Genomic DNA, 19,795 nt, shown 5'->3' with positions numbered 1-19,795 from the left:
TGGTTATCATTGAAGTAATCAGAATTTTGGTTGCTATTGGAGTTTTGGTAGTTGTAAGTTCTTGGAGCCCTGGTTGTTGTTGAAGTCACTGGAGTCTTGGTTGTTGTTCGATTTATTTGAGTCTTGGCTGCCCTTGGAGTCTTGTGTCAGGCCCGGGGCTGGGCAAGTGTCTGTCCTCCAATTACAGGACCAGCACCTGACGGGTGGAGCAACGACAGCTGTCTGCAATCATCATCAACAGCCTACATAAGCCAGCCATAGCTCCACCACGTCGCTGGATCGTCTATTTCAGTTCACTATCAGTGCCTTCTCATGTTTCGAATATTTCTTTGAGGACTCAACTGATCATCGACCCATTTGCTTTCTTCCAGGATCATTGTTCCTACAACTCTCGTTCATGGAATCTTCACGCCACAGACTCTACAGCCCTGTGAACAATAAACTGCTTGAACTCAGACCCTCGTTATCGTTTGTGCCTGTTTGGGGTTCTCAGCCCGCGAACATAACATCTTGGTTGTCGCTGGAGTCTTTCATTGTCATTGATGTCACTGGAGTGTTGGTTGTTATCATGGGCCTCGTCATCGTATCTGGTGTTATGTTGTATTGCTTCTCCTTGGTGTTCTCATTCTTGGTAATCTTGTTTTGCAGTGTCTTGTCTTGGTTTCCGAGTTCTCTTGGATGTTATCGGGTTAGTTTATCGAGAGGTATTGTTAGTCTCGTGGTTCTGTCATGGATTTTGCCTGCCTTTTTCCTTTAGTACTGATTCTTTGATGCCCCAGAGGACACATCTTTGTATCTTCTTAAGATTTTCCTCAGACTTTGTATGCCGTATTTGGCGAGCTCTCACATTACAGCTTTGCTTTGGTAGATGATTAAAATAATGATCCAGCACCACATCAATTATTACATTGAACTCTTTTTTAGTATGCATAGAGTACACGTATGTCCCTGCTATGTGAACATGTTCATTAATGAGGCGGTCATTCATCAAACCCTTTGCACGGTCTGTCAATACCTTCAGTCTTGGGCACAGAAACATTGACTTGCTCTGGTAATTAAAAGTACAGCTGTAACATGTTCGAGCTGTGTTTACATAATCGCACATTAGCTCTGTTCGTTGTCTGGTCGATGAGATTGTTAAGCATTTGTGAGTTCAATTAAGGTTAATTTTGCTGGAAGATTCTGTAGCCCTTCAAGAAGATCCATCAAAATGAACTTCAACGGCAGTTATGTATTTTTACAATGTCACATCTCACAAGCAATTCGATGTGTACCAGCAATGTGTGTGATATGTATGACAATGACGTGTAAAAATATTTTTCAACATGAACACTGATTTAATGCCAATGACAGCTACAGAAGCCACTGTAATTTTGTCCATCCACTGTAATCAGAATAGGGACAAGTACAAGTGATTGTCAATCATGGGACGAAAAGGTTTCCTGTCATTTCTTGTGCTTTGTCTTCCCCTCACTCCCACTTAACAACCTCCCAAGGAGCTTTTAAGATATCCCCTTTATTTGTTTGACAATGTTCGCACGCACACACCACCGCCTCAGCAGCAAAAGTCATGCTTTCATTATGCTAAATACGTTGGCATGAGTCAGGCGCGCATGCATTATTCCCTTCCTATTCTGGTTTTGTCTTGCTGTTACAATGGGATATTCCTAATGGGTGGGTAGCAAAAGCGGCGGTGGTGGGGATTACCATTCCTCTGCATTGTTCTACTGAGCCTCTCGTCATCCTCGATCCGCCGTTTGTACGACGCTCGGCCCGCGACTCACCCGTTTCACTTTCACTTAGCGGAGTAATTACCGTCGGGTGTCTTCAAAAGACGAGAGACAAATGGAAAACAAATACAATCAACGCACTGTCTTATTAACCGGGTTGTCTGATCCCCCCCTCAACACCTCGACGGAAAGATAATATGCTGCCGGTGTGTGTACGTGTGTATACACAGTACTGATTGAGCGTCTGTGACGAGAATGTAAACGAAGGTTTGCATATGCACACAAAACAATACTGGATGGCAATTAGTGAGAAGGTAAGGAGCTATACGAACACAGGTACAAAGTGTTATTAGGTCTGTTGAACAAAGTTTGATCATAGTGGGATTTGTTTACCGTACTAAAGTGTCTAACGAAGTTAGTTATAACTCAGTTTATGTATTCGGGATCAATACGTAACTTTTCAGCATTGATTTTTTTTTTTTGTCTCAGTTAAATAAAAAAAATTAATTACCGTATTTTTCGGACTAGAAGTCACAGTTTTTTTCATAGCTTGGCTGGGGGTGCGACTTACACTCAGGAGCGTCTTATGTGTGAAATTATTAACACATTATGATATCTTTTCACATGTTATTTTGGTGTTTTGGAGTGACACTGATGGTTTGGTAAACTTGTTAGCATGTTCTTTATGCCATAGTTATCTGAATAACACTTAATAGCTATGGCCACGTTCGCGTTCTGCCTTTGGCAATGTTTGTTCAATTGTATTATAGACTTTTTTTATATTGAAATGCATGCTTTTAGTTTGTGGCGCTTTCACGCCCACGTGGGGGCGCACTCGCACTTGTTTACGCGAAGAAGAGCGCTCACACGCCAGAAGAAGACGGACAGCTACGTAGCGTCTCTGAGCGAGTGGGCGAGAGAGAGCGAGAGAGAGAGAGAAAGAGACACGGCTGCGAACCTACGTTTATTGTTTATGCTTGTAAAATATCTCTACAGAGGCAACGCCTGTGTGTATCATCTTTTCTGTTGGGTGTGTTTTCCACCTGCGATCGGACACATAGAGCCAGTAGTGTGGTTGTTTGAAGAATGTCCTAATTCTAGCAAACGCATGCTAACCGTTTCTGTCATTGCTGTAATAGCAATTAATTATCATTTATTTACGTTGTTGCGAACCTGTTTGATATCGAGGACGAAATTGATTCAGCAAATTATACGGACTTCCAGCATCGTCATTTGGGAGTTAAGCTCGCTGTATAGCCAGGACCGAGCCGTAGTGCCCTGGTGAGGACAGTATATTCGCATTTCGTTGTTCATGCATCATGTAACATCATACTGTACACTTATTCAGCATGTTGTTCTCTATTGTATTTTAATATTAAATTGCTTTTCAAGATGACATATCTGTTCTGTGTGTTGGATTTTATCAAGTAAATTTCCCCCACAAATGTGACTAATACTCCGGTGCGACTTATATATGTTTTTTTTTGCTCTTCGTTGGGCATTTCATGGCTGGTGCGACTTATAGTCCGAAAAATACGGAAGTCCAAAAAAAACTGATGTACTGTATGTCAAATGTCAATTAACAAATGTCTTTTAATTCCGCATTTACGCGACCATTATGTGCGGGGAAAACTGTGTGCACACAGAAACATAAAAGTGTAGAAACCTCCATTTTGCCTATGTAGTATGCATTCCCAATGCAAAACCACCTAAACCTGATTCCTGCGTGTAACCCTTCCCTCCTGCTGTTTTCTCTTTTGTCCTGGTCAAATAACAATAACAATGAAATTACTATCTGTAATTAGAGTAGTGAATAGTTGACTAGAGTCATGAATCATGTTGAACGCAGTTAGGGCGTGTACAAGTAGATTGATAGTAGAAGATTGAAGTATGCGATGGAGCACCATCCTGCTGCAGAATTTGTCCCTTTTTATGGTTAAGAATGTAAGAGGCAGCTTAGATTTGTGATATTTTAGACTATTTATGTTGCCTTCCACCCTGCAGATCTCTCGCACACCCCCACACTGGATGTAACCCTAGACCATCATTTTGCCACCACCAAACTTCACTGTTTTCTGAGTGAATCTCGGATCCGTGCAGTCTCCAGTAGGTCTCCTGCAATATTTGCGGCAACTGTGGTGTAATTCAACGGAAGATTCATCTGAAAAATCCACCTTTTGCCACTTTTCCAGTGTCCATCCTTTTGGCAGGCCGTAGGCCTTGGCAAACGCCACACGGTTTTTAAATTGTGTGCACCCTGAGAGATAAATAGTCTGAAATATCAACAAATCTTAGCTGCCTCTTACATTCCTAACCATAAAAAGGGAGAAATTCAGTGAAACAAGTATATTTTTGTACATTCAACATCATTTGGGAGGGTCTTAGCTTTCATATGAGTGATTTCTGAAACCAATTGAAAAATTTAAAGTCAGGTTATTAGCAATTGTTTCTACAAAATGGATAAGCGACAAGAATTATGTCAGGGACTGTAGTAGTTTGTTGTTAATTTGACAGTAAACCTTCTACATTTTCCCATTTTTTAAATCATACAATTATAGCAACCACAGAATTTAACTCCCTCCTTGAACATTTTGGTCGACTGCTCCAACGCATTTCAAAACATTGCCTGCGGTTGACAGCAACAGACGTCCAATTCATTTGAAATGGGAGTCCTGCGAGTGACCCAGCCTCTCCTAGTCAAAATGGATTGGACGTCCAGCGTCTTCAATGGAAGCTGGTCCACAGCATTTGGAGAGAAACATATTTAACTTTCCGCCTGATCACTCACGAATAATTTCATCAGGAGCCTCAACTCATTTGTGTTTGTTTCGTCCAGGGAGCTTGTCGGTCGTCTTGAGGGTGGGGGCACGTAAACAAGCCGCGGTCCAAATTAGCCTCTCAGAAAGCCCCGTGGCCTTGAGTGCTGCTGTCCTACCCCCCAGCTACATTATTGAGCAATGCTAATGATGCGGCCTGCGCTCATTTACTCGCTCTTCCACGCCATTTCGTCAGAGTTTCCATCAGAGTTTTTTTGACCGACTCTCAAGGTTTTGGTAAACAGCGCTGCTCCTCTAATAAGCTTCTTTTCGCTGGTGTGCGTGTGTGTATGCATGGACGTTTATACTGTATGCGTGTAACAAGATAACCCCCCACCCCTGATGCTGCCGCCGCCGCACTCCTGTTTACTCTAGCAAATCCTCTACGAGGCCGCGGCGCTCCGAGGAGCTCCTGTTAATTGGTCATTAAAAACGTTGCTTTGTGGGCCGCGTTACATCTTTAAACAGGCCGTGAAATAATAATAATGATGATAACAATAATAATAATTAAAAACTGCAGAGAAGAAATGAACAGACCCCACTTTTTCACGGCGAATCCTCAAATGATGCTAAAACCTCCGCGTTAGCAATTTAGCGTCAACATACCTCCATCCGACAAATTTAATTTCCTCGTAAGAATTCATCAAAGGGGATGAAATGTGCCCAAATTGGCTGATCACAAATCATAATAGCAAACTTTCTGCTTAACTTAGTTAATCTGTTTAGCAATAAATAGAAATTAATGTCGGCATATCTTCACATTCTTAATTAAAATAATTACGCAGCTCGTCTGCCTGGCTGCTGCGTGCCCGGCGGGGCTCGCGTGCGGCTGGATGTTATTGGGCGTGCTCGGGCAGGGGGTCCCGGTGCCGGGATTGGCGATGGGGCGGCGTAGGGTCGGTCGCCAACGGGCTTACACTCACAAGGGATTCACACGATTACTGGGTTATAGATAACAGAGATGATTTGTGTACACTCTACCCCTTTCTATCACTTAGCTTATAGACTCCCCCGCCTTCTTTTCCCTCTTTCCCTGGTCAACAGGCCCCCCACATGGTGTCAACCGGAAATACATTTAGCTGACGATAGCACCAACATATTGGTAGTTAGTGTAGTTAGGCGTTCAATGTATTTCTTGTTGTTGTTTGTGTTTCTTCTCTTTCTTCTCTTGTGTTTCTTTTCTTCTGTTCCCCCATAACCCCTTCCTGTTCGCTGTTTTGTCATAATAAAACAGTTATGTTGAATGATCATAAAGGGAGTATGTCAGACTCTCAATGTGAAACATTAAAACTGTTCAGACTATCCGGGCACTTAGACTTCCATTCTCCATGTCAAACAGCTGAACAGGACAGGTTAAATAAATAAAAATAAAATAAAATAAATGAATACATAAAATACTTACGCAGCATTTTTATGAAAAGTTAGTTCAGTTTCTCATGTTTCCTGGAAATTCTGGAAAAAAAATAATTTCTACACAATGCTTTAAAATGTCTTTGTTCACAAATATACGGTGGCATTAAAAAGTATCTGAACCTTTAGAATATCTCACATTTCTGCATAAAAAAAAAAACATCAAATGTGATCTGATCTTTGTCAAAATCACACAGATGAAAAAACAGTTAACTGAAACCACGCAAACATTTATAGGTTTTCATATTAAAAAAAAAAAAAAAAAAAAAAAACAGCATTTATTTTACGTAAATATTGCAAACCATGATGCTATTCAATATGCAAATGAATGGCCACCGTATGTAAACAAAGAGCTTTTTCTGTTGAAAATTATTGTGAATAAAGGCTTAAATCCCTGAATTCTTTATAGATATGGACATGGATGTAAAACAGTCTCGATTCTTGGTTAAAAGCACAAAAAAAAAAAAAAAAAAAAACTGGCAATTAGCAGTTACTTTACGTAAATATTGCGAAGTATAATGCCAATGCTGTAGTGGCTAATTTCTCCCATCGATTTTTTTTTTATTTTTAGAATGTTTCAAAATGCATGCATGATACGAAATATATTAGGGCTGTCCCAAACGACTAATTTTCTCCCGATTAGTCAGCCAACTATTTTTACGATTAGTCGACTAATCTAATAGTTAATTTTTTTTTTTTTTTTTTTTTTTACTAATTTAGCGATGACATTTTTTTTTACGCTTATGAATTCACAAAAACATATCGGAACACGTAAATTATTTTTTTAAGTACAAATAAACACATAAATAACAATAATAAATCAAAAAATAAACGAGTTCAAATGCTGATAGAATTAACTAGTGCAAAAGAATGGAATGTAAACAGATTCAGAACACTGACTTGGCCTTTCCAACATGATTCAAAACAATTCTTAAAAAAACACCTAGCATTAATATTATAGTATAGTACTATATATAATAGCATTATAATAATTATATGATTCATTGCCAACCAGATTTTTCATAAAGGGTGTCATTTTAAAGGTATTCTTAGTGTAGAATCTGAATTTTGAAGTATGTGGGATTAACTCCAGAAATCGCTATTTATATGAAGAACATGACATGCTTTTATTTTGAAATGCTCACCGGAAGTACGTTCGCTAAACCGCTCACTTCAGCTTTACACTCCGCAAAAAAAGCACTTTTTGTAATTGGATGTAGTGTCAGTAATAGATTTTTTTGGTCATTTTTTTCGTTTGCAAATGCTGTTAACCAGCGATTTTTCATGTTTGAAGTGTCACCTTTTAACCGCAAGTTTGCTTTCACGAGACCACTGCCAATGTTTTATAGCAGGCTAAAGTAAGTTGCCTTTTTCCCCCATTCACCTCAGTGTAGCAGTGCTCACATTACAGTGTTTAATATAGATGTGTTTTCTTATTTTGTTGTCTGAACTTTAATTCTACAGCGTGTCGATAAGAGAAAGGAACTGGAGTCTCATATGCCATCAGCACGCACGCACCAATGTATGCACGCACGCACGTGCGCAGCGATAAAAGGCAGCCGTGAAAATTACCGGCCTCATTTTTTTTTGCCGTGCGATAAATGGACTCATTGCATATCACGACAGGCTTAGCAACTTCAATAAAACATGTCGTTAGTTAGTTAGATGAACTTACAAACTGGGTGACGGCGCTTTAGGTGTTTATTCACGGCCGACGTGCAGCCAAGCTTGGCATTGAAGAGACAGGACAAAAGAGTGGACCCTCCTTTGTTTCTTTGAAATAAGTCAATGTTTTGGACACTCTGGTGCGCTTTTTTGGCTTTGTGCCGCTTTCCCCGCTTGCATACAGAGTGTCCGACATTCTGAACTTTCCACGCATATATTTTTTTAACCCTTCATTAACCGTCGACGGGATGTTTTGCTCGTCGACGGATTTACGTCATCGATGACGTCGACTATGTCGACTAGTCGGGACAGCTCTAAAATATATAATAATTACCTTGAATCCTCAAACAAATCACTTCTGAGACAATCCTTCCTGTTTGTATGCAGTACAGCTTTCGTACTTTTTCAACCTAAATCCGGCATTAGATCGCTGCATGTGACGGACTGCTCATAAATGAAGCGGAGTGTCGGACAGCCCCCTTCGGGAAGGCGTGACGCAGTGAATGGGGAATGTGTCACGTCAAAATATATTAAGTCTATGGATGGGCTTTGCCTTGCAAAGCTCCCATCTAAATATTGAGTAAATGTCTACTAAAACTAGATGAAATTAGTTTTTTTCAACAAAAACTAGAAAAAGACAAACACATATTGAAATGACTAAAAAATGCCTGAGACTAATAAGTATTATCGTCCAAAAGACAAAGACGAAAATTATAAGGGCTGCCAAAAACCACAGTGTGGGAAAAAAATTTAAATGTCATATTGTTGTCATTTTCAATACAAATCATTGTAGATTTCATAATATCAGCAAATTTCATAATAATATAGCTGCGTTTCCATTACAAATTTTCACAAAATAAAAGCAATGTTTGAAAATTTTCGTTAAAGTAACTTAAGCGCGTTTCCATTGTTGGCTATTTTTCAAAAAAGCCTCATGGCTCTCGTGAGCTTTCATTCAGAGATTTTATTGAAAGCATATGGACACCCAAAACCTGTGATATATTCTCATTGGCTGCCATTGACAATGAAAAACGTCCAATTTTGGCTCTTTATATCCTTCTACTATGAATTTAAATGGGTTTTTCAATACTTGAGCGTTTTTGTTGTTGTCGTTTTCCTCAAAATTAAGACATTTCCATCGCCATTTACCACAAAATTTTGGTTCTGCCAATTACTAGGCAAAATGGAAACACGGCTGCTGTAAAAAAAAAAAAAAAAAAAAAATCGATATCGTAACATTTCAAAATTAGGCTCGAGCGTGTGACATGGCACTCGCGAGGTTTCCGCCGCTATCGCCATTTTGGAAATGGGAAACATAAACAGTGAGGCATTTCAACACAGGTCGCTCTTTAAAAATGGTTGGAAATTATTGTGCGGTAAAGAATTGCAACAACCGATTGAATAGAAAGGAGAATGTACAGCTCGACGGAACACCATTGAGTTTCTTCCGGATCCCTACATGGAGAAAAGGCGAGGGAAAGGTCATATCTGAACTTGCCAAACGTCGAAGAATGGCATGGGTGGCTTCGATCAGAAGGAAGGGCATAACGTTTGATTCTCCAGTTACACACAGAGTTTGCTCTATGCACTTCCACTCCGATTTCGTTTGTTTACACAAATTTCGGTAACTTTGTGCCCTAAGTCGGCCTGTTGTTAGCTATAGCTACAGCTAAACAACTAGCATGCATACATGTGCATTGTCTTCATAAGACATAATTCCTGTCGTTGCTAAATGAAAAACCTGTAATATTTTGACGTGAGAGAGTGGCAAAGAATTTGTACACAGGCTACATTTTCTGCAACAAAAAATTTGTACATCCATGGTCACAGACTAATGTAAACACACATTGCCTACCTTTGCTAGAAAGATGGTGTTGCCGTTTACTGTGGTCATAATGTGCAGATCCTGCACCCATCCGCAGCAAAACTGTTCGTAGCTTTGTAGCGATTTGTAGTTTCGGAATTGCTGATGAGTATGTAGTAAATTACACCAAACACTAAATACAGCATGATGTCCATTTCGCGTAGTGGTGGAAGCTTGTCGACATCTTTATTCCATTTGTGTTCGGCTTGCTCGTAAGGGTCAACATTGTTCACATCCTTAAATTTGCTTACATATCTGTCCTTTGCCGTGGTAACAAGTCGGTCTCTGTATCGAACTGGCAAGTTTTCCTTACTTTTTTCCATCTTTGGTACTCGTAGTTGAATTGTATTTGCCATTAAGTTTAAATGTCCCGTGATGCAGACGTGCTTCCGAAACGGCTGCGTTGTCGCAAATCTCGCATGATCCCGTGCTGCTGTGACGTAAACGCTCGAGCCTAATTGGTTATTTACACCCCGAGATTCCAGGCATATTAATTTCTTGGAAGAGTGAACAATTCCACCAAGAGGGTCTTAGCGTTCCCTGCTTGGCTCCAAATAATAATAATAATAAAGGAAAGTTTGTCACTGTTGCTAGGTCCCTAGAGTGGAGGAAGGAGGGAGATTGACGCGGTGTTTGATCACTATCTGACAAATTAGCATGACTGATAATTGCTGTCCGTGTCGGGCTACCAGTAAATAGATGGAGAATATGGCGGCATGTGGGCAGATGAAATGAAGGGTAGAACACAAGAGGTGGGGGAGATAGCGGTGGTTATGCTGGTTAAGACACATGGATCACTACATACACATGTTTGACAATGTAATCATGCAGGAGAATCGGTGTCGTTGATGTTAATGACAAATTTCAATGTAGAAATCAGTGACTGATCATTTCAGGGCCATTGAAAGCAATTGACGTCCAAACTGTTTGAACTGGGAGAGGCTGGTAGCGATCATTCAAACGCTGGCAACCCTCCCAATTCAAATGGATTGGATGTCTTGAACGACATTCATACAGTAATACAATAATACATTATACTAAACAATAAAATATTATAAATGATTAAAAAAAAATTTCGTGTTGCACTGATACTAGTATCAGAAGTACGGTGGCCGAGAGGTGTCAGGCGAAATGCAAAGTCCAAACACTTTGCAAATAGAAAAAAGCACGAACCCAAATTACAAACGCTTTGCAAAAGAAAAAAGTACGAATGCAAACTGCCACAACATGATCCCCAATTCCTAAAGCGCGATTGCAAATTGGCAAAAGCACGAACCCCAATTGCAACAACACGACAGCAAATGGCTCGCAGCACGAATGCAAACTGCCACAACACGATCCCCAATTCCTAAACCCCGATTGCAAATTGACAAAAGCACGAATCCCAACTGCCACAACACGACAGCAAATACCTCGTAGCACAACAGCAAACGGCTCACAGCACAGCAGCAAAATCACGCAACACAACGGCAAGAGGATGACCCGGAAGTTAAAAAAAAAAGATGACACTTTATACACTCTATATGTGCTTTGTGATCATCTATACGGACCTCCGTGAAGTTGCCCCCCCCATCAGACGCAAATTTATATAAAAATGATGTCAATCGTTTGTGCTGCAACGGTTTTGTTGATACAGTATTATGCTTTTATAGAGATATTAATTTCGATTGGTGACGTCACTCGTAGCTTTTTCTCAGTTTAGCTCCCGCGGCTAATGGAGCCTACCAACTCTCTCAATAACAGAGGGGTGTCCTAATAACTAGCACAATCATAACACAAATTTGGGTCAATTTTGCAGCAAATTGGGGGGCTTGCGATATTAATTTGGAGTGATGACGTCCCTCTAAGCCCCTCATTTACTGCAAAATGTGTTATGATCGTGCTAGTTATTAGGACACCCTTCTTTTATTGAGAGAGTTGGTACGCTCCATTAGTTCGCATACTTACCTTGTTTCGGTCCAAAAACTCCATGTAGCGTAGTGTCAAGACAGAGTTGTGAATGCCCACAGCTGGATTTTGGGGGATTTTATGGGTGAAACATGGCAATATAACAAGGGTCACGATGCAGAAATCACAGACAACAAGGAGTGGTCGAGATTTTCTTTTTCATATATTTACCCTTTAAAATGTTATTTTTCAATTTTCTTTGTTTGGATCGAATATTTATCATCTAAAATATTCGGGAAAATGCGACAGTAACGAAAAAATACAATTAAGCGATAGTTATGAGGTCGATATCTGTGACTTTTTTACATATGCCAATATTTTCATTGTGACGTAATTTGTTTAAAAGTTAAAAAAATACGAGTGAATAATTTTTGAAAATTTTTTTTTTTTTTTTTTTTTTTTTTAAACTAAATATTACACATCAATTAATGAGTCTAAGCTAAAAATGACAGACATTTCGAATAATAAATACGATTACTTAGCTTCTTTTTATGGCTAGGTTGAAACAAAAGCGTTTGCGCGACGTCTGTAAACAGGGATTTCCAAGGTAAAATGGACAAATTAAAAATAGTTCGGAGGCTTACTGCGCCATGAATCTGCTATCGCAGCATATAGACCAGAGGTTGCGCAAGACTTTTTCGTTCTCTGTCATTTTGACTGACAGGGTCATAAAAATCCGGTCATAATCTATTTTTACCCTTCACTTAAATTTTTGAAATGATGATAATGACATTGTGGTGACCATTTGTTTGGCATAATTCACCTTCCGTACTTGTGTGTCCAATTGGCCGAGCGCGTTACCGGCTACGACACAGTCACGTGACAGAGACACTTAAGAGCCGTGCGCGTTCCGGTGTTGTGCCGAAAAATAGCCGCCCCGCGTGAAATGCCCCCCCTGACGGGAACGCTTATTTATAACGCTTTATTGAGGTGAAAACATCAAATGTTTTCATGGAGGCATTACAGTAATGGATTTACGACTGTAAAATCAGTTTTAAATGAATAAATTAGACAAAATACTAGTACTTTATTTTAGTAACAAATGGTGGACTGGGCCACATAACCATCTTTGAGCAGAAATGTATTAGTCTACAGGTTTTCACGACCATATCTCAATGACAATCACACAGGTATGACATTTATTAGTTCAAGCAGAGTAAAAAAAAAAAAAAAATACATATATTCACGGTACAAAAAAAATCGTTTCCATGTCCATCGATTGGTAAGAAAAAGCTGTACAAGTGACCTGTGGGCGCTCAATAATAAAATAAATAAATCAATCAATTAAATAAACGCCAAATAAAGCGTTATAAATAAGCGTTCCCGTCAGGGGGGACATTTCACGCGGGGCGGCTATTTTTCGGCACAACACCGGCTTGAATAGAGAGTTCACAGAGAGCAGCAGAGCTACAGCGGCTGGACACAGCAATTCGAGCTAACAAGACTCTTAACATTGCATACCGCTTCAACATATTCAATAGTATTTAGTTTTCATTCATTTTAATTTAATATTCTGTCCGAACAAGCTTAACAGAGAATCCACACTGTGCCATCACACATCAAGCAGATGAATATGTAACTTTTTCTCCGCAGTGACAAAAACAGCTGACTGTGGCCCCAGTAGGTAGGCTAAATTTGGAACAATGAAATTGACATTTCACCTGCTGTGGCCTGAACGGAGTCTTACACCTTCCTCCTGGTGCGCATGGACTTGAATTGCGTGCCGGCTTGTGCAGTCCCTGTTTTTTCCTCTTTTATCAACACTATCGTCGTTTTGGGGCTTTTTGAAGAAACTTCGGACACTCAGTTGCCTTGACATTTTTCAGAGTAAGGCCAACGACGTCATGCATCAAGAGAGACAATAGCTAGTTAATATGCTCACTCGCCACCCTGTGGTCTGGGGTGTGAATTGCAACCTGTCAAAATGACAGATGGACTTCAGTTTTTTCCGTCACCGTTTTAAAAAATCGGTCAACGACGGAAAATATTCGGTCAACGCGACCCCTGATATAGACATATTGTTCAATCAAACACAATAGTTGTTTTGGCTTAGAATACAGCAGTTTATTTTAAAGAGGAGCGCAAGGGCAGAAACTGCTTTTTCAGTCTTGTCTGTGTGCCCAAAGCACACGGTCCCAGTTGAAGCCTGGGACCGTGTGCTTTGGTCAGATGAGACCAAGATGGAGCTTTTTGGCAACAAACACTCTGAGGGGGTGTGGCGTGCCACAAAAGATGTGCATGCTGAAAAGCACCTCATACCCACTGTGAAGTATGGGGGTGGGTCAGTGATGCTGTGAGGCTGTTTCGCTTCCAAAGTCCCTGGGAACCTTGTTAGGGTGCATGTCATCATGAAAGCTTTGAAATACCAGCACATTTTGAATTAAAATCTGTTGCCCTCTGCCCGAAAGTTGATGATGGGTCGTCACTGGGTCTTTCAGCAAGACAATGACCCTAAACATATGGCCAAATCTACACAGAAATGGTTCACCAGACACAAAATCAAGCTCCTCCCATGGCTATCTCAGTCCCCAGACCTTGTTTTGTTGGCAAAAGGGGGTTGTACAAAGTATTAACACCAGGGGTGCTAATAATTGTGACACATATTATTTGATGTCAAATAATTTTTTCTTTATGTGGGATTTTTTCCCCACTGAATGAATGCACTTGGATTGAAGGTTGGATTTTTCTCTTTTTTTCCATTAAGGTCCCATATTATTTGAATTAAAAAAAACTATTAGAAGCTAAAAAACACATCTTTTTCAGGGGTTCCAATAATTATGGAGGGCACTGTAAATACTGGTTTTTAACAGTGCAAAAAAACAGATTTCAGTTTACAGTATGCGTCCATTTGAAGATCGCCGCGGTGGTACAGGTAAAGTGACATGTGATAGCATTCAGTATTAAATATTGGTTGTTAAAGGGTATGACAACACCTGGGGAAATGCTAATATTCCATCATTTATCCATCAACGCATGCCTTATGAATTCATATCATCCCACTTCGTGTAATTATACACATCGCAACACCAAGAAAATGATAGAAATTACATGTAGGTCGATTGTCAAGCTAAAAGGACCCGCCCCCAAGATGCCGGAAATCTAGCATATTGTGTGCGTGACGTCACTATAGGGAAACAACCGGCTCAGTGCTAAGTACTGAATGGCGGCGATGATGGCAAACAATTTTGTTTCTATTTGCAGCGACGAATCCGACGTAACGAACATTCTTCTAATGGTGACGAGGAGAGTTATGAACCTTTCTTTGGTGTTTTGGGTTATCAATTTGAGCCCAAACGAAAGCCAATGCAGCCTAATGAAAGGATCATTGAGGGGAGCAATCACACTGATGAAACACCGGCGGCAACAGAATCACCGAATGGTTTATTTTGCATTTTTTTTTGTGAAGCTGATACACCGTGACCGCAAAATAAAGTAATGTATAGAATAATTATCATTTAATATGCTATCATCGGTTTCGCTCTGCCAACCGACACAAATATGAATGGGATTAGAGGATTTGTTCTATATATTTTACGAGCGATAATTTATACATGTGTCCAGTCCTATATCCAATGCGTGATATGTTTTTTTTTTAATTATAAAAGAGTACTCACTCTGGTCATTTCCCTCCTTTGCTTTGCCTGGGGTGGTGAGGTGGTCTCATCAGAGCCAGTCATTATCCTCTTTCACCGGGAACCCCATCTGCTTTCAGCAGCAATTTCTTAGCAAAACCTGATTTCATTTGCCCATAGTTCGTATAGCTTTCAGGTGTAAAATGCGCACCACACAAAACCGTGCCGGAGGCTGGGTCTGAAAAATTAGCCCTCTTAGCACTGACGACCTTTACTCATTGTCTGCGTAGTCCAGCTCTTTTTCTCGCGTTCGGGAACTCATGGGTACTACATTGCGACAAATGGCTATTTGTAAACCACATAGCATGAGAGGTTTGAACCATTTTAGCGATTTTTTGATGAAACACGAACGCAACTCTCTCGTCGATAAACAACGATGGCACCTGCCTCGACCTTTTGTTTCCTTGTTATGACGTCTCCGCCCCATTCGGCTGTTTCCGGAACACTTTCGGAAATGTTCGTCATTTTCGATCTATTTTCGATAATTGCTCATTAATGTGATTGATTTTTTTTGTTAACTTTATCAATATTTGTTATCTTGGCACATAACGGTTCTATTGATGTCTCACACCCTCTTTGCGTTTTCATACCCTTTAACAATGCAAAATACAGTTTACGATATGTTTCTAAATGCAAACTAGAGTTGAGTTTCATGGTCCCATTTAACCCTTTAACACCTAAGCCTATTTTACACCAAAGAAAAAATTGTTTACAATGGCCAAATTGGGTCCCTTTTTTCAGGACACCTTGAACTTCATGTCTAAACTGTTGTTTTCTTCACTGACCAATTATAATCCACATTTTGGACCCAAAAAGACCAAAAAAAATCCCAAAATCTTTTTTCAAAATTTGTAATGTTGACGTCCCATTGACAACCAAACATGCTCGACCAACCGTTTTGAAGCTTGATAATATTTATTCAACTTGTTAGGATAAACATTAAATAGAAAAAAATCAGATTGAATAGTTTTATGTTTGACAATTCAACACAAACAGCAGGTATGGTCATAGGCGCTTTTGGCCTTTACACATACTATGGTCAAAACAGGTTATGTAGTGTGCAAAATAGTGAGAAAAAAATGTATATATATCATCTAACACAAAAAGGGTTTGGAAGATATCTCTTTGTGAAGTTAGGTGTTGTACCTTATCAAAAGTATATACGTACATGCAATCAAGCTTCTCGAACACACATCTACATAAAAATTGAAAAGATTATAGTGAAGAAAAAATATATATAACATTGAAAAAAAGTATTTTAAAAAATATTGACAAGTAGTTCAAATCAAAATTTTCAGGCATGCGACCCAATAAAGTTTTTTTTTTTTTTTTTTTTGCGCACTCAATAAAGCTTCTTCTTGAACAGGTCACCGAGCTGCGCCACACACAACGTCACACAGCCTACTCTTTTGCCGTTTGCGCTCTGCTGTCACTTCTACTCGCCGAGACGCCGATTCATCAGAGGAAAACAACGACAAATACGACTAATCTTCTTCCTTGAGTTAATGAAATGATGCATTAGCTTGTGCTAAATGTAGTTTTAGATTCATTCTGCACGTTTCAAAGTCCCTTGCTCAAACCAACCGGTGTTGTGCATTTTTCGGCACAACACCGGCCGCTGCTTGCTTCGCATGCCTCCCTTTCAATAGTTGGCGCCTCGTTCGGAAATTTATTAAAAATGATCACATTCGGTTCGTCCTTCCTGACATCACAACGACTCTTGGGATAAGTAGTCTTTTGTGCTTCTTTCGGTTTTGAAAAAGGACAAGGAATGATGGAAATATGGAGATGGATACATGGTCCATGCAGCGTTTTAATGCATATTTATGAGTGCAAAAAAACTATAAAACTCAAATGACATTATCTCCCGTTTTTCTTGGCCGATTGACTTCAAATAAAAACTGGCGTGGACATCAACTTCCGCACTTTCAAACGAGACCAACCAGCAGCACGTGGGTGGTGTAATTACAACGTGACGAAGCTTCAAAGACGATATGAGTAAACGCGTCGCTGCCGACATGTTCGGTGTTAAAGGGTTAATAGAATAATTACCTTGAATCCTCGACCAACTTGAGAAACTCCTGCCTGCTTGTATGCACTAAAACTTTCGTCCTGTTTCCACCTAAAGCCGGCGTTAAAACGCAGCGTGTGTTTAAGTTTATCGCACTGAAAGCTTTCACGACGCTCTGCCTAAACGGCACCCTACGTGAAGCCGTGGCGCAATGTCTGTAGGAGCTGTCTCGTCAACTGATAGTGAAGTCTATGGGCCAGGTATCGGAATCAGTATTCTGAGCAAAAAATTGTATCGGTGCAACACTAATATTAATTCGGTTCAAAAACATTTTATGATGGCTGCAGTATGATGGAGACAACAGGTGTCAAAGCATTAAATGTACTGCGTATTGTAGTCCCTTAAGCCCTGAAGAGAGCAATGATTCAGTTATACTTGCATGAATTCTCATTTATTGAACTAGACCAGGAAGGGCACCCCCCCCCCTTTTTTTTTTTTACAGCCTTTGCACAGAGGGCTCCCTCCCCCCACTCTATTGTGTCCTTAGCACTAAAATACCAGCAGTTTGTGCATCCCTGTTTCTCCTTGACACACCTACCCCAACACATGCTGCATATGAGGTGCCCGCACTCATTGTTGGGGTATCAATTTGAGCAGTCAATAATGGTGCAGCGGAGCATGACGGCGCAGACATGACCCAGACTCCCCGCACGGATAAAGAAGGCCAGATCGCCACCCCGTATGACCTCTCCGTCTCTCTCGCCACCCCTCATCTGTTTGGGTGTGGCCCCCCTGCTCCCCGCCTTCACCCCTGACCCCTCCCAAATCCCCGTCTACCCAAACCTCCCATTGTTTCCACGGCGACCCCACCTCTTTGTCTGAAGTGGGGCATACACATGCGAAGATTCGGAAAATCTTTGCCAAAATGTGAGGCCTTAAAGCAGGGCACTCACATATTGATGATAATTTCGTATTTTTTTACTACCTTGTGATTTATGTATGCAAACATGATTTAAAAAGATGTTCGTAAATGTTGAACGTATGACATAAAAGAGCTGTGTGATGTTTTAGGTATGTGTACAACGCCCATTTTCTCAAAATCTAACAGTTGCTTGCCTTTGACAGCAATAGACATCCAATCCATTTTAAGTGGGAGTAACAGTCCATCGTGGACCACAGTCTTTACAACTCCATCATGGACAATGGATTTTACAACTTTTACAGTAGTAAGCTACAGTGTATCACAAAAGTGAGTACACCCCTCGCATTTCTGCAGATATTTAAGTATATCTTTTCATGGGACAACACTGACAAAATGAAACTGACACAATGAAAAGTAGTCTGTGTGCAGCTTATATAATAGAGTTAATATATTTTCCCCTTAAAATAACTCAAAATATAGCCATTAATATCCTAACCCCTGGCAACAAAAGTGAGTACACCCCTTAGAAACTACGTACATCTCTACAAGTCCAAATTGAGTACTGCTTGTCATTTTCCCTCCAAAATGTCGTGTGACTCGTTACAGGAGTGCTGTCAGCATTGCTGCAGAGATTGAACTGGTGGGGGGTTAGCCTGGTAGTGCTCAGACCATATGCCGTACTCTACATCAAATTGGTGTGCATGGCTGTCACCCCAGGAGGAAGCTTCTTCTGAAGACTGTACACAAGAAAGCCTACAAACAGTTTGCCGAAGACATGTCAACAAAGCACATGGATTACTGAAACCATGTCCTATGGTCTGATGAGACGAAGATTCATTTGTTTGGTTCCGATGGTCTCAAGCATGTGTGGCGGCGACCAGGTGAGGAGTACATGGGTAAGTGTTTCATGCCTACATTTAGGCATGGTGGTGGGAATGACCCCCCACCTCTTCAATCTCTGCAGCAATGCTGACAGCACTCCTGTAACGAGTCAAATGACATTTTGGAGGGAAAATGACAAGCAGTACTCAATTTGGACATATAGGGATATACGTAGTTCCCATGCGGTGTACTCACTTTTGTTTCCAGCGGTTTAGATATTAATGGCTATATTATGAGTTATTTCGAGGGGAAAATAAATAAACTCTATTATATAAGCTGCACACAGACTACTTTTCATTATGTCAAAGTGTCATTTTGTCAGTGGTGTCCCATGAAAAGATATACAGTACTTAAATATCTGCAGAAATGCGAGGGGTGTAGTCACTTTTGTGATACACTGTAGCGTTGGACACATTAAAACTTTAGCTGCCTTTATTGGCAATAAACGTCAAATCCACTTTGACCTGGAGGGCTAGCAGTGATGGAATAATCGTCTATCACCAACAAACATTTCAAGCAATGATTAAATTGTTAGCTCCCACACACGACTTGTGTTCAAATTTAAGACATTATTTCAAAGCACTGAGAAAAGGGTGACCACGTTCATAAAATCAAATTAGAGAACATATTTAAAATAATAATAATACATCAGATTTGCGGTGAATTTTAATCAATAAAGTTTTGCACAGTTTATCGATCATATTTGTTGACTAAAAAGTTAAGAAAATACCAATTAAAGGTCAAACTTTTTTTGACAATGTGTTAAGTTTACAGTGGCGTGTTTTCAAATTGCAACGTGCCTCTTATTTTGGAACCGTATTAACAAGGAACATTTGTAACAAGCAAATTTCTTAAGAACAATATTTTTTTTGTGTGTAAAAACAATGTGAGCATTGAACTGCTCAAAAGAAGTGAA

Source organism: Corythoichthys intestinalis, chromosome 4 (assembly GCF_030265065.1).
Source record: "Corythoichthys intestinalis isolate RoL2023-P3 chromosome 4, ASM3026506v1, whole genome shotgun sequence".
Taxonomy (NCBI): Eukaryota; Metazoa; Chordata; class Actinopteri; order Syngnathiformes; family Syngnathidae; genus Corythoichthys; species Corythoichthys intestinalis.
Note: the sequence above shows the minus strand (reverse complement) of the source record.